Source organism: Trichosurus vulpecula, chromosome 2 (genome assembly GCF_011100635.1).
Source record: "Trichosurus vulpecula isolate mTriVul1 chromosome 2, mTriVul1.pri, whole genome shotgun sequence".
NCBI lineage: Eukaryota > Metazoa > Chordata > Mammalia > Diprotodontia > Phalangeridae > Trichosurus > Trichosurus vulpecula.
The window spans coordinates 218,371,287-218,383,882 of record NC_050574.1 but is presented as its reverse complement, the minus strand read 5'-3'; the positions used below and the strand labels follow the sequence as shown (position 1 = coordinate 218,383,882).

At 35.7% G+C, this 12,596-nt stretch overlaps 1 protein-coding gene across 2 annotated transcripts in view; it reads right to left on the bottom strand.

Annotated features, from left to right (window-relative positions):
• Nucleotides 1–12,596, bottom strand: part of CSRNP3 (cysteine and serine rich nuclear protein 3) — a 192,805-nt gene that overhangs the window by 123,863 nt on the left and 56,346 nt on the right. The window contains exon 1 of one of the 2 annotated variants that reach the window (XM_036747692.1): nucleotides 5,512–5,763. The exons of the other annotated variant lie outside the window; for it this stretch is intronic. The gene's annotated coding sequence lies outside the window, so the exon portion shown is untranslated. Of the gene's footprint in view, nucleotides 1–5,511; nucleotides 5,764–12,596 lie in introns of those variants that run through there. 2 annotated transcript variants of the gene reach the window in all.

Sequence of the window (12,596 nt, the reverse complement as noted above, 5' to 3'; positions counted from 1 at the left end):
CAGCAAATGAAGAAAATGCACAGCATCTACTTTTCAGTTTTCCACCATTATGCTTTTACAATGTGGTCTGGTTAAATTATTTTTTTGAAGGATGGCATGGATAAATTTGTTATGGGATAGTACAAGTTTAGAAGAATCACATTTGGCATTTGATTATTTTTTTCCTGTTCCCCACCCCCACCCCTTAGATTTTGTAGGCACCAATTACCTGTTTAGAAAACATACTCAGATGGAAAACAATATTTTACACGGACTCTGAGAAGGGAATAAGTGGGTTGCAGGTTAGGCTATGTCACCTAATGTTAGTCTGAGTGAGTGTCACCCTGATGGTGCCACTTTTTTCCAAGGCTATGACAGGGTAACTACTTTCAAATGATGACAAAGACAGACAGGTAGTCAGATAGTGAGACAAGTTATCTTTGAAAAAAAATCTTGAAGATTCTCGAATACATTATACCTGCCCCACTTTGGTATGATCTGCTATCTGTTCCTCAAGTCTAACAGTTGCATAAAATAGAAGGTTTTATATTGGAAGAATCTCTTGTAATCAAACTGCATAGTTTAAAAACAACCCCACATAGTTTGGGAAATAACAAAACAAAAGCCTTCATTTCTCTTTAACTAGATAGCCCCTAGGGATTCTTCCAGTTCTAAAACAATGATGCTGTAATCCTTAAATAGAAGTTCAAATGAAAATAAGGTACACTTTTAAAGACATAAAAGCTTAATTTTAGAAATTTGACAATTAACATTCAGTAAATATTTTCATATGCTTACTATGTGCAAGGCACTGGAGTTTTATCTATACCAACAAAATTATTTATTTAAGTTTAGATAAGTGGGCTAAGAATTTTTTGCTCATAGAAATGATTTGTATACTGTTAGGGTGGAGAAGTGAATAGAAAGCATGTCTCAGGAGTCATGAGACTTGGATTCAAATTTTGCCACTTAAACATATTGGTGGTGGGACCTTCGGCAAATCACTTAACCCCTCACGCAACTCTGAGATTATTAGTCTTGGAACAGTAGCCTGCCTGCACTGGTGGTGGGAGTTTCCTCACTTAGGACTCCCCATACCAATGGAAAGACAGATTCAGCACCCCACTTCCTCAGTCCACTCCCTCTATACAAATTGTGGTTTTATGCAATGCAGAAAAAATCCAAGATTTAGAAGGAATTTGCATTGAGACACAAATTACCCAGGATATTCAGGTAAGAAATTTGCATTTGCATATACAGACTTCCTGTCATTCATGACACCTTAACAATTTCAGATAGATGATATAGATGATAGATACATGATAGATAGGGGATAGATGACAAGGTAGATCTAATATCACATTTTCTCAAGAATCACAATGAGCTCCTGCCCCCACCAACCCACAGTGTTTTCATTATTTATTGGGGAGCTTAAAGTGGTGGCAATTCCATTTACATGGCTAATGGAATGGGACAGCCTAAGTGAATTTGTATTCACATTCATTCACAGTCCTCTCACACATCCCACCCCCAGAGGCACAGAGGCACAAAGCAGGTAGAAACTAAATGCATCAGTAGAGTTACAAATGTTTATATTCGACATAGAATAAAAATTTTTTTTGATTATCCAAAGTAGCTACATCTTAAAAAATCAATTTCCTAAAACAGTGACATGAAGTCTTTAGATATGGACTATAACTTAAGCAAATAAGAACCCAGGACACATTAATTTCTTGCTCGATTAGACATTATTTTGATTTTAGGCACATTTCAAACAACAGTGCAAAATTTGATTTGACAACAAGATTTCATTGTCCATCCAATACAAGAAAACTCAAAAGATCAGTAGAATATATTTACTTTTTAACCTAATTGTGGTAGGAAGTTTACAAAGAGAGAAAATGTGTAAAAGGAAAATGGCAATTTTACTGTTTGTTTTCGCATCACGTAAGATATGAAATTAAATGGTTTTTTAAGTCAATACTAGGATCCTGAAAAAAAACATGTCACAATGCCCTAGCAGAGTGATAAAGAATGAGAATCTGGCCCTGAATGACCATCCCACACTGTGCTCCATAAACATTTGGCATAATTGTCCTTCACAACTTTAAATGATACCCTTCTGTGTTTGTTCCTATTTATTTAAAACACACACACAAACACACACACACACACATGCCAAATTACCAGGTTTCAATCATTACAGTGAAATTAACTCTCTCTTTTCTATGTGGAAGACAATTAAATTTACATAAATATATTTGTTCTCTGCATGTAAAACATCTTAAATGTCTTATACAAATAAAGAAGCAAACGGCAATCATTTCATGACTAGACATTATTTTTGCTACTTCACTTTTCTGCAACAAATCCACCCCCCATCCCCAACAACTATAACAGAGAGAAGCAAACTGACATAAGTGAGAATACTATTTTCTATTACCAATATTATCACTGATGGCCTCATATGGTCTCAATTTATACTGACATAGTAACTATATTTAGATCACTCTGACTAGAGAAGAGCTTATTAAGTTACATACTTTAAAATTGAGGAAAGGGAGGGAAATTCCTAAAATGCTCTCATGATTACACACACACACACACACACACACACACACACACACACACACATATCTCTAGGCTTCCAGTCAATCTTATTTGTTCATTATAATGAAATACATGCTTATAAGGCTATTATATTTAAACACACTAATAAAGAGAGTCAGTCCAGTGACCTATAGCCTTTATCATGGGTTATAATCACTTTGCAATCTAAGCAGTTATTTCAACTGTAAAGGAAGAATCACAGGAAGCTTAACATGTTGAGCTCATAATAATATAGGTTTTTAAATTAGTCAAGAAAACTAGAAAGAATGGGAAAACCAAAAGAAAGACACACAGAATTTTTAAACAACCAACAGAATTTTTAAACAACCAAATAAGAAATGAAAAAAAAAAAACTTTCAATACCAAAATCTCAATTTTAGCGGTGCTTAATTTTTTTTTCCAGTACCCAAATTAGAAGAAATTCCATCAATTAACCCCAATCATATCAACAAAAATCTTGATCAAGAGATAAATCTATTTTTTTTTTTTAAATTCTAAAACATCTCCTAAGAGCTAGAGGAGCGGGGTTGGAATCTTTACCTACCTGTTCCTGCTACAAAGTATCAAACCTGCGGGCTTTTGAAAAGTGTAGAGAGACTGAAAACCCGATTTAATTTTCTCATTCAAACAGCTACATCCGGACAAAATGCCATTCAAAAGCCCTAGCCATTGTGTTTCTAATTACAGAAACCAGAAAACGGTTTATGTGCATTTGAGACTAAAACAATTCAATTACGGCAGAAATCCTAGGACCCCAAAACAGCTTCTAAGACAGACGAAAAGTGGGGCTGCTCCCATTCAAACCCATGCCTATCACAGAAATAAAATCAGGCACCGTGTGCAGTCATGCCCCCACTATACCTGTGTTCACGTTTCTACTCCTGCATAGGTCCTGAGCAATCTTCACTCCGGGCAGCCAAGACCACTTCATTTAACTCCTCTCCTGCCTGCTAAAGATTGCTGCAAAACCGACTACATTTTTTTTCATTTTTTCATTCAACTGTTCCAGCCTTCTACCAGTCCTATGACCTTTGAACTCATTTCTGTCTCCCTCCCCTTCTGCAGTCAAAGCTACTGTGCTGTTCTCATTTGCATAAGGCTGGGGAAGGCCTGCCAGGAGCTGAAATGGAATGCTGGGTAAGAAATTGTAGAGCTGCGGTTCAGCCAGAATACCTGAATCACTGGAGAGCCTATAGAAAAAAAAAATGGGCACCCATTTTATCGGGCTGTCAAAAATCGTGCTTTCCCCTAATGTTGATTAAGGGATAAACGTTTTTAAATTCTTTATTTGCAGACCCCCTAGGATCACCCCCAAACAAAGTCTAGCTGTAGCAGCTGTGGTTTCCAAGGAAACCAAAATAGTCAAATACTTCATTTAAATACATGGGGTAGGCCGATTAAAATTCTCATCAACTTCTCTGTTTTTTTGGAAATGCAAGTAGCTAATTTTTTTCCTCTCAAAAATGAACAATGCTGTGGGCAGAAATAATATTGTACATGAAGGATTTCTCCTTTTGTTGTTGTTTTAAAAGGCCTGGCTTCATTCTGCTTCCCTTCACATTTCCTGGAATAAATGACTATCAGTCACTGTGCAAATATCATAAGCGGCTATTATAACAACATGCAAAATATGTGCTTCAATGTGTAGGATAATATCAACCTAATATGTGTAGCATGAAAATAATTTCTAAAGGAAAAAAAAGCAAATGAAAATGAAACAATTTAAAGCCTACGGTATTTGTTGAAATTATACACTAATGAAGACACAATGTTAAGTTAAATTACTGTTTACATGATAAAATTCTAGGGACAAAAATGAAGATGCTTATCTGCCTTTGGAAATATGATTAAGACTGTTTTATTATCCACTGTGTCTCCCCTTCCTACAGGCGGCAACCCCCTGTTTCAAACATTGAACTTCTCAAATGCTCAGAGACCAAGGAAATAAGAAATGTGGTTATATTCCACATATAGATGCTCATGTGCGAAAGTGTGTTCATAAACACATTTTGCCCTTCTTAATGGTGAATCAATGGGAAAATACCTTTCTCACATAATTAAATCCTTTCTCCCTTTAAATTAAGCTAATTTGTTTGCAGATGTGGAGCAATTTATGTGAAACAAGGTTTTCGTTATTATTCCCATACTATTAAAAGATCTAGTAAATGACAAAAAATGTATAACTGAAATTAACACAGTTAAAAGCTATAAATGGCAAACATGTTGCTCTAAAAGGCAGTTGGGATCATAACACTTTCAAAATAATGACTTAGTTTTACGGGGAAAATGTTTATTGTTTTAAAAATCAAACATCCTTTTAAAGGAAAACAATAAAAATATATAATCTTTGATTTATACAGCACCTGATTCCTTAGAAATCTAAACTAATAGCTCCAAAATGTGTGTTTATATGTGTATGTTATATGTCTATATAATATATATAAGCAATAATACATAATTATATATATGTATATATTAACTCCAGGAAAAAATTGAATTTGAAGCCTTTTATTTGATCTCTATATTGCTATCATTTTATGCTATTGCTTTCTGGACAGATTTTTTAAAAAATTCACAAATGGATTTCATTTATATTCACCTTCTAAATTTGTGATGCCTTAAATAACTTTTTGGGGTATAGTATAATAAGCTCTCTCTCTCTCTCTCTCTCTCACACACACACACACACACACACACACACACACACACGCACACTTTTTTTCTACATTTTTTTCCATAACAAATCTGATTACATCAACAATTTATCCAGTGTTGGATCAATTCATGTGTATCAGTCAGCCTATATGCTGCAAATATCTTACATGCAAAGTTTTTTTTTTAAAGAAACAACATACAACACTATCCTCATTTAAATTCAATCAAGCAAAAAAAAGTGTTTGAGCAATCTATAAAATAACTGACCTGTTCAAATTGTAGTAGTCCTAGTCCATGCACTGTTTATTAATTAGAGTCCAAAATACATTGACTATCATTTTATAATATGTGCCATCATCACCGAAGACACTGTGTCTTCCTGGTTCCAGCGGAATCTTCTTAAATTTCCCAGCACTGTGTTTTATTGCTGGTACCATATGCTTTATTGTTCAGGGACAAGAGCTTCACTCTGCACAAAGACTCATTACCTACTGCTTGCTGAACAGCTTCAGTCTCACTGAGTCTGCCTACATGTGATCACATGGGAGTTTTGTCTGAGAGAACTAGGCATGCCACTGATTTCACTGTGTCTATGGATATTTTTATCAGCTGAGGTCTACTATGAGGAAGGAATAACAAATTATGGAGCTGCTTTAAGTCATTAATGCAGCACAAATTATGGAAATCCTTTTGCAACATTTTTTTTATTATTACAGAAAATGTTTCAGCTGGAATTCAAAAGAAGTTAACTAGATTTTATTTTAATAAGAGGCTTCATAATAGTTAAGGCGGGGGAGGGGGAGTCTGTCATAATGCACTATACTGTTTCCTGCCTTCTAAAAGCACTTCTATATTAATGCAATAAAGGAATGTTGTTTCCACTCTTAAAGGGACTGCTAGTATTTATTTTTGTAAAATGTTAAGCTTTCTAAAAATGCTTTCCATGAAAATCTCCTTAATGAAAATCTTCATTAACCAAGAGATTATGAGTATCTATTGTATTCACAGACATACACCTTATATACAACTTTTGAGAAAACAGGTGATACTGTGTTTATTTTTTATAAGTGAATATAAGAACTATATGATTAACCAATAAGCTAAGGTCTCCAAAAAAAAGGGTAATCCCCTGAAGAATGATTGAATTTTTAAAGAAAACCTCATTTAATGATCTGACACATGGTTAATGTCAATTCTTAAAACTGCAGTGATTTATTTCAGACTGTCTATTTTCTACCTCTACAAAGCATATGGCACTCCTGATCTGATTTCAATTTTAACAAGTGGTTTTCGTGACTATTACCCAATATTTACAGAAACCTAGTGCTTCATAAATATTAAATTAACATCAAATTGTCTTTCTAAGCCCATAAAGGGTTAATTAAACTCTAGTTGTTTCCACAATTTTGAAAAATGGAGACACCAAACCAAAATACAGTTTATTTAGTCACATTGCACTCAACAAAAATATTAATAAACAAATAACAAAACCATTCCTTATCCCTTTCAAAATCTCCCTAAATTGAATTGGTAATTGACAGCTTGTTGCTTATTAAGCTCAGCAAAAATCATGTGACAAACACAAGCTGAAGTGCAACAAAAGCTAGAGCCTCTACTTCTTAATGAGAATAAAAACCCTGCCAGCATCATGATTCAGGATCAAAGAACAAATTATCTCTGTGTTTAGCTAAGTAAAAAAGAGTCAGTCCTTTAACGTATATTTGTAGGAGTGTTTGTAAAGCATGCAATAATTAATCCAGCAAAGAATGATCTCAACTTTTTTAGACCTTAGGATTAGACCTTCACATTAACACTAAATTGTTTTCTGGAAAATTATGTCCAATTTGCTCACAAGATTTCAGGTTTCATCTAAATTTTTTATTTAAAAAAATACAGAATAGTCAAAGGGTATTAACAGTAGTAACAACACCTTATTGACTTTGTTTACACTATTATTACTAAAGAATACAATTAATGTTACAATGCCTATGCTTTATAACCCCTTCAATTTGTTTGGGGGTTTTTCCTCCTGATGCTGAGAAAAGTATTTTAAAATATTTTTAAATCTCCCTATTTGTGTGGTGTGTGTGTGCTCTCTCACCAAAGTATTTATACACATTATTTTTTTGTCTACCCGATGCTAAAGCTGTTACAAAACCTTGTAGGCAATATTTGAAAATAAAATCATATTCCAAGCTTAATAGTATATCTGAGTTCTTAAAAACATATACATTCTGGCTAATATCACTGATGATGTCATCATGCTAATGTACAGGGAAATAAACAAAAGGCAGCCATTTTTTTCCTACTGCAGCACTTCAAAAACAGTGACATGAAATGCTTGCCAAATGGAGGGAAAGGATCAGCAGAAAATAAAGTTATTTCCAAGTTCTTGGGGTTGGTGTTGGAAAAAAATACATCTCTGCATAGTTTACTTTATGTACATGTGTGTATATATTTATATGTGATGTTTGTGTGTGTGTGTGTGAGAAAAGAAATTAGTGATAAGAAAATAATACAGGTATCGAGAATATAAATCAGCTAGTAATGAAAGCCAATTATCGAGGAAAGATTGTTTCCACAAAGAGGAGATTACAGACAGCAATATTAACATTATAAATGGGAACAGTCAGTCTGTCGAATTCATTGATGTTGAAAAAGGTGTTTCAAGATAGGTAGCAGAGCATGAACCAAGAGCTTGAAGAAGCAGAGCAAATGATGAAACCATAATTCTCTTCCCAGTTCTAGCACTGACTCATACATACAACCTTGGGACAAGCAATTTCAATGTCTTTGTGCCAAAGTTTCTATATCTGTAAAGTAGGAACACGAAATTGTTTGGAAAGTATGGCATGGAAGTACAACTTAACTTAATAACAACTCATCTTTTAGTACCTTGGTTCTTTTCAGTAGGGTAGGTCACCATCAAAAGTGCTGAGGAAAAATAAGTAAAATAAACCTGGAATCTGACCGTTTCAAAGGAGTATTTTACATGACTTTTACCAAAACACTGTTCAACTGGCAGAACAGGGTGATGGAGCAATCAATCCTAAAGGAAGCTTACCTACCATTTATTCCAACCCTTTGATTTTACAGAACTGAGGCTTACTGGATGTGAACACACTTGACCAAAGTCACACTTCCAGTGAGTGGCAGTGGCAGAGCCAATACTAAAACCCAAGTTGCTAGTGCTCTTTCTACTATGGGAGATCATTTTTTTTTTAAAATGCACATATGGAAAATTTGAAATTCAATTCAGGATATGATTTAACACAAATCTGCTAAATTAATGCAAGATTAGAGAAAATTACAAAATATTCATGATTCCAATCAAAATTCAGATACAGTATTTCAGCTACTCTGCAAGAGGACTGTAGCGGCATTTCTGATTCTCACATTACATAATGAACAACTGTTCATATTCTCTTATATAACAGTTTCATCAGCCAAGACTTCTTTAAATTTGAAATGAACAGAGAAACACAAGCTAACAGTTTAAGGAAGAAACTTCCAATTGAGACTAAAAGAACATTTTAAATGCAATTTATTATGTTAAAAACACAAATTCACAAAAGATTTGTACATCTCTTAGCATTGTCCCCTTTCTATCTCTTAGAACCAAATTTTCTCACGTAAGTTAAGGAAACACCATAGTATCATTTCATTTCCTCTTTTGTACTTCCAGAAAATGGATTGGGATCAAATATGCTTGATACCCAACATGGGTAGTGAATCAGTCACAGACCTTTGGCAAATTGATGCTACCTCCCTCATTATACTAATTTGAGAATGTAAATTCTTTGAGGGCCCAGACTGTTTTACATTTTTTGACTTTAAATTCACGGTGTCTGGCATGCTTCCTTGTACGATAGGAACCATTTAACAAATGTTCATGGAACTGAACTGAATTGAAGAGGGTTTAGGTTAAACCAAGAAGTGACATAACATGTGCTTCTAGGATCCAAATTCTCAATTCAAAAGTAAGGAAGCACTACCTATGGTAAAAGAGGGGCAGCTAGGTGGCACAGCAGATAGGGTGCTGGGCCTGGAGTCAGGAAGATTCATTTTCCTGAATTCAAATCTGGCCTCAGACACTTACTAGCTGTGTGACCCTGGGCAAGTCACTTCACCCTGTTTGCCTCAGTTATCTGTAAAATGAGACAGAGAAGGAAATGGCAAATCACTCCAGTATCTTTGCCAAGAAAACCCCAAATGGGGTCACAGAGAGTTGGACATGATTGAAAGACCACTTAACAACAGATAGTAAAGGTGTCATGATGGTAAAGGTGCTGGAGACACAAAGATGAAAGTCCACATGGATGGAGCATGCCTTCAGGAAATTTACCAAGGAGGAATAATTGAAGGAGTATAGTATGCAATTTAAACAAATAAATATAATCGGTCAGCGTGAAGTTTATTGGAGGGAAAAAGAATGTTTTGGGAGAGGGAAATCACTGAAAGCTTCATGGAGGAAGCAGCACTTGGTCTGAGCCACAGGGATGTGAAGGACATATATTCTAAGTGCAGAAGGACAGGTTAGACAAATGCACAGAGGCAGGAGGAAAGCATGAGATTGAGGAAACTGTGGTTATTACGTAGAATGCACGGGAGAAAAGTAATATAAAATACATTTGGAAAGATAAGCTGTTTCTGCTGGTATTTATCCATGGGGCCACACTTGACTAAATGAGGTGCTCTTAGCACCCTGTCACACATCTCCCTTCCTTTGCCCTCTCCCCCTTCTCCTTAGTCTGATTCCCTCAGGATAATCCTGTGCTGATAATGAAGTCTAACAGTCACAAGATTAGCCAGCTCCAAAGCCCTGGATTAACTCAAGTCTGTTCTTAAAGTGCAAGGGCAATAACAATATGTAGGAGAAAAAGAGTACTTGTTTAGGTAGTTCCCTAAAAGGAGAGACAGGACGTGCAAGTTGTAGGGGCTTGTGGCTGTGAAAGAGGGCAGAGATAGGGTGAAACTTGGGAGAGTTAGGAAGAGAAAAGAATCTTGCACAAACACAAGTTATGTGCAATCAAAACATTCTTGGTATACCTGAAACTGATATTATAATCATTATAAAATAATCAAAATAAAATAATATAAAATAAAAAAAATAATTATAAAATAATTTGTTAAAGGTAATTGTAGATGGCACAGGTATTTCATCCACAGTCCCTCTGGGAGGGTATAAATAAAAGGCACAAATTAATAGGAAGCAGAGAAGACACATATAAAACAGAGGAAGAAGAATAAATTTGTAAAATATGAATGAACATTAAGGATACACATAATATGGCAAAGGGTAAGTTAATTTGAGATCTAAGTAGGAGGCAATAGAGAAGGACAAAATGAGCAGGATTGGGAGAAGCCACCATCAGATCTCCCCTGGATGCCATAAAGAGAAGTGGAAGGACACTGGATTTGGAGTCAGAGGACCTGAGTTTGAATCCTGCCTAGGTGATCTTGGGCAAATAACGAATTCATCCTCACCGACCCTTACTTTCCTCGTCTACAAAATAAAGGAGCTAGATCTCTAAGGTTCCTTCCAACTCTAAATCTGTGATTATGTTATAGTCTCTTATCCTTATGTTGTTGTTTAGTCATTTTCAGTCATGTCTGACTTTTTGTGACTCCATTTGGGGTTTTCTTGGCAAAGATATTGGAAAAGTGTTCCATTTCCTTTTCCATCTCATTTTACAGATGAGGAAACTGAGGCAAACAGGGTTAAGTGACTTGCCTAGGGTCATACAGCTAGTAAGTGTCTAAAGCTGGATTTGAACTCAAGAAGTGTCTTCCTGACTCCAAGCCCAGTGCTCTGTCTACTTCACCACCTAATTCCTCTTCTTAGCCTTTTAGGAAGACTCCAGAGTATGATCCTTAAATTCTCAGTGTCCCAGTCAATTCTCTAAGGCTTTCCTCCGTAGCACTTTTCCTGGTTCTAAATTAGAAGAGGAAGATTACCCTCTAGGAGTTCTAGGAATATAAAAAACCATAGGTCTGTAACTAAAAGCAAAAATATTTGATGGAGGAATTTGTATTTCAGAAATTCAGAGATGGTTTTGGACCGACTAAGGAAAAGGGGAAACTTAAGTATGAGGTGGTGCATGTGAGAAGACTTGGAGACCAGATTAGGATCATAGACAGTAGGTAGATTGAGAAGCATGCTGGAGTTGGAGTCAGGAGAGACCAAGGTTTAAATGCTAACTCTGGCAAGTATTAAGTTACTTAATGTCTCTGAGACTCAGTTTCCTCATCTGTAAAAAAGAGAAAGTCATTCCTGCAAACCTTATTTCAGAATTGCCATGAAGAAAGTTCTCTGCAAAACTTAAAGGAATATATAAATGTAGTTTCTTATCATATGAGTAGCATGGGGGACATGCCTCATCTGAACTTCAAGCTGCAGGAGGAGACAAAGGATGATGATGGCACCTTGCTGAAGGTCTTTGAAATAGAAGATGAGGAGTATTTTTGATAATTAGGGAGGGCACTAAGAAAATGCCAAAAGTTCGTTATTTTTTTTTTAAGAGAAAGGGTCATGGCTAAAGCAGCAAGAGGAGACGATGACTTTGACAGCAGCAGAAGACCAGTGGGAAGTTATGAGAGAGGCAGGAAGTCTGAGGAAGAAGAGGTGGAAATAGTTTAAGGCAAGGAACTACACAAAGAGCAGTGATTTTTAGAATTAAGGAGAAAGGGAGCAGGTATCAGACCCATCACATTGAAAGATAGGAGTGGGGCTAACTAGATGATCTCTACGGTCCCTTCTAGGCCTAAAACCTTTTTTTTATTTAGCATCTGAGACATAGAGAACATTAAACTAATCTTGCGACACTGACATAAGCAAAAAGCCTTTTAGCTTTCTGAAGCTTATTATTTCCATCTATAAAATGGAGATTATCATCTCTGACACTCTATAAAGGGCTTAATGCTGGGAGGGTAAATGAGACTATGTGAAAAAAAAATTGAACCAACTTGGATGGAAGTCCCAAAAGAATATTATTAGTGAGTAATGTTATAATTAAAATGTTCCTTCCTTCAGTTTGATTCTGACCTATTAAGGAAAAAGGAATAGTAAGGAGGAGTAAGTAGTAGTAGGTCATTTGTCTAACAACTTACCCACATCATTTTCATTGACCCTCATGACAACTCTGTGAGGTAGATGCTATGGGTGTTCCTATCTCCATTTTCCTGATGAGGAAAACTGAGGCCCAGAGAAGTTAAGTGATTTGCCCAGGATCATACAATGCTTAATTGTTAGAAGAGGTATTTGACCTCACCATTTCAAGCCTGGTATTTTTCCCACCCTGTACATTCCATTGCTTCTATATGACCTAATGAATGAGATACAACCTAGTGTT